Source organism: Orcinus orca, chromosome 12 (assembly GCF_937001465.1).
Source record: "Orcinus orca chromosome 12, mOrcOrc1.1, whole genome shotgun sequence".
Classification (NCBI taxonomy): Eukaryota; Metazoa; Chordata; class Mammalia; order Artiodactyla; family Delphinidae; genus Orcinus; species Orcinus orca.
Window position 1 is genome coordinate 20,373,667 of NC_064570.1, and position 3,814 is coordinate 20,377,480.

The window sequence follows — 3,814 nt, forward strand, 5'->3', positions numbered from 1 at the left end:
TTAGGTTTCAATCTATACATCAAATGGGAAGTTCAGTAGGACATCTTGGGAAGGGATTCAAAAAACTGGAAATAATAGCTGCCTGTATACTTACCAGGGACCTGAGACAGTGGTAACTCCTGGGTCCTACGTTAACCCTTGTCTTGCCACTGGGCATGCCTATGGGCCAAGACTTGTACCCTGGCAATCTCATTAAAGTAGCATAATGTAAAAGCAGAAATAGGAAGTCCTTTCGCCATCTCCATGTAAACTGATGGAGATGCTGTGAAAAGAGCAAGGCTTGAGAGATACACCAGCCTGGATTCAAATTCCAGGACTTCATTTAGTAGCAATACTTTGAGCAAGTTACTTAACCCCTCTGATAAGAAAGCAATGAGCAGTAGAAGCCAGCATGGGTTCATTAATAACATCTTACGTCAAACTAACATAATTTTTATCTTTTATGAGGTCACTACTATGCATAGACAGAGCGCATTTTAATGTTGGCACACCATTAGAAAAAAATGTCTCAAGATATTCTTGTGGTCACAATGAATAAATGTAAACTGGATAATCATTAAAAGTAAGTTTGGAGCTGGTTGAACAATGACATACACAGATGTGTATTAATGTATCAATTCCCCCTGGAAAGGATATCTCTAATAGCAGGAAAGTCTCGCTCTGTTATGTTCAAGATTTTATCAACAACTTGAATATAAAATGTATTAAATGCTTAGGTGGCTCAAAAGTAGGAGGGACAGTGAATGCACTGGATGACAGAATCAAAATTCAATATGATCTCAATAACCTAAAAAAAATAGCTGAAATAAAGGTTATTAAAAGAGCTGTGCCAAGCTCATCATTTCGATTCATAGCTGCTTGGGAGATGGGTATGGGCCAGGTTTGGCAAGGGTGTCAGGTCAACGTGACCAGAGCAAGCAGACTGGGTCCGCTTGGCTGGCAGGTATGGAGAGAGTCAGGGAGAAGAGACCAACAGGATGGGGCTCCCACTGGCCAAATCTTTAAAAATGTGAACAGTGAAATTTTAGTATTGATTGTATGGATTATAACTAATTGAATACAATAGGAATCCATGAGCCCATACTGATAATAAATAAATAAATGAATTAATATGTGAGGGAGAAGAGAAAAGTCTAGTTTATAGTAGAATGCCAACTAAGAAATATAGAAGGACTGATGGACATAGGAAAAGATCATAGTAATAGTTTTTTCAAACAAAGTCATCAATGGAGGCTAATACTAGTGGACGAAAGTATAAAATACTTAGTAATTAATTTTACAGTGAAGAACCTGTCCAAAACCATCTTATCCAAGTTGTAAAAGTGAACATCACCAGAAAGGCCTATCTTGATGACTGAGAAGGTTGAAGACTTCTGGTTCTAAATTATATCTCAATATGTAAGGGCTAGAGTGTGACTATAGAAGACAGAGCCCATTGAATCATGAGGAGCACAACAGCTACAAACACATGCTGATGCAGGTGTGTTGAATCAGTGACTCAAATACCATCAGTGCTTTTGCTGTGAGTCATGTGAGTTTTCCAAAAGGGAAACTAACTCTTGAAGAAATTCTGAATAAAACAAAATACAATGTTCCCTTGATTTACATGTAATTGTGTACTTGGAAAATGCACTGTATATTGAAAGCTTGCAAAAACATTTTATGTTTAATATGAAAAATGGATTTAAGTTGTGGGTTCAGGTAAACAGGCTTTTAACCTACAGGGATAGCCTGCTGGACATTCCAAAATCTTGCAGGATGAAGGATAATTCTTTACTGTGTGGAACACCCATACATTGCAGCATGCCCAACCCCCCGGTCCCTCCCTAATGGCAGTAGACCCCACAAAATTATTATGACAACCCACAAGTGCCCTACTTTCTTCCAGAATGTCCTCCAGGACCACTGTTATCAGTGTTAAGGACCACTGGTTTAGAGACAAGTTTACATCTGCCAGGAGTGGTCAGTGGGTTATTTCTGCCTCATTGCAAGCTTTGTCTAAGTAAATCCCTTCGAACTCTAATATTCAACAAGTCCACAATTAAATCTCATGAAGCCATTACTTGTTCACCTTCTGAAATATTATAATTTTTTGCTTCTTTGATATTCAAAAAGATACTCAATTTATACCAATACTTAAAAGTTATGTTGGTCAGAACTCTTTTAGCTTCAAATAACAAGAAACCAACACAAACTTGTGTACATCCATACGCAAAAGAGGAATTTTCTGTCTTAACTTGGAAACACAAGTGTGGAGCTGATTCCAAAACAACTGGATGCAAGAATTCAAGTGAGGTCTTGGGTACCTTTATCCTTCCTCCTTTCTTCCTTTCCCCTTTTCCCTTCCTTCCTTTCTCTCTCTCCACCCCCCCCCATTCTTTTCCCTCGCTCTCTCCCTCTTTTCTCTCTCTTTCTTTTTCTCTTTCTTTCTGTGAGCTGAATCCAGGCTCTCTCCTGGTGATGGGCAGATGGCTATGGGCCATCCTCCATTCACATTCTATCTGCTCTCTGAAAGGTCTCTGCTTCTCCTCTCCTACTCTGAACTGTGCCCCACAGTTCAAGAAGGAAACTGTGACTGTGAAAAAAATCAATGTTGTAATTAGTTGTTTAATGCCTGTGTTTCCTAATAAAATGTAAGCTCTATGAGGACAGGACCTTGTCTTTCTTATTTATTGCTGTATCCCAGCAGCCAGCATAGCATTGCTCATTCTAGTCATTTAAAAAATACTTATAGAATGAATGAATTGTTCTGTTGGAACTAGAGGTTGCCCTGCTTCCAGTGCTGATATTTCTCCACAAGAATTTCCTAGACATTTTGAAAATATGGGCAAAAGGCAGCAGTAGCTGTGTATTCTATAAGCAGGCATTGGGATGGCTTATGGTACTGAGATGCAGAAGCAGAATAGAGAAATGCAATGGGAGGGATCCTCTTCACCCCAGATTCACCTAAAGGGCTTCTCCATCCAGAATTATCCAAGTTCATCCCCATCTCATTTTTGTCTGAGAATTACTCACAGGAGACTAAAATCAGCATGAAAGAAATTGACTAATTGATTCAATTAGTACATTACTGAGGTAATTTCAATTCATTAGGCCACTTTAAAATTTCATTCTATGTATGCTTTTACATATTTTCTTTGTAATGCACCAATAAAATTAGGCATTACACTGAATCACTGTAAAAGAGTTCTCCTGCATAGTAATAGACTTGAATGCCAGGCTATACTGTATGAAGCACTTTTCCACACTTAAAAGCATTACATTATATATTATTTTGCATATGTTCCAAGTGACAGGGGCTTCTTATTTTTCTTATGTGGAATAAAAAAAAATTTGTGTCAGGTTGCTCTTAAAATTGTAGCTGAACTGGGTGGGTCAGAATTGCTAGTGTTTAAACAATGCGAACAACATCCTTAATATAGCTATTTGTGACTAATCCAGTGGGTGTGACACTCAAGGGAAAACAATAACTTCACTTAGCATGAATTTGAAAACTTAGAGTTTAGAACTCTGTGCTATTTTTTTTTTTTTTTTGCGGTACACGGGCCTCTCACCGCTGTGGCCCCTCCCATTGCGGAGCACAAGCTCCGGACGCGCAGGCTCAGCGGCCACGGCTCAAGGGCCCAGCCGCTCCGTGGCACGCCGGATCCTCCCCGACCAGGGCATGAACCTGCGTACCCCGCATCGGCAGGCGGACTCTCAACCACCGCGCCACCAGAGAAGCCCCCTCTGTGCTATTTTTTAACATACAAATTATTAAAGGAATTTTGGGAATTTTGTTTGTAAAGAGATGGTGATGATGGAAAATTAGGCA

The 3,814-nt window shown here is 39.5% G+C and overlaps 1 long non-coding RNA gene across 1 annotated transcript in view; it reads right to left on the reverse strand.

Moving 5' to 3' along the window:
* Positions 1–3,814, reverse strand: part of LOC117196574 (uncharacterized) — a 53,064-nt gene that overhangs the window by 34,874 nt on the left and 14,376 nt on the right. The window lies entirely within an intron of this gene.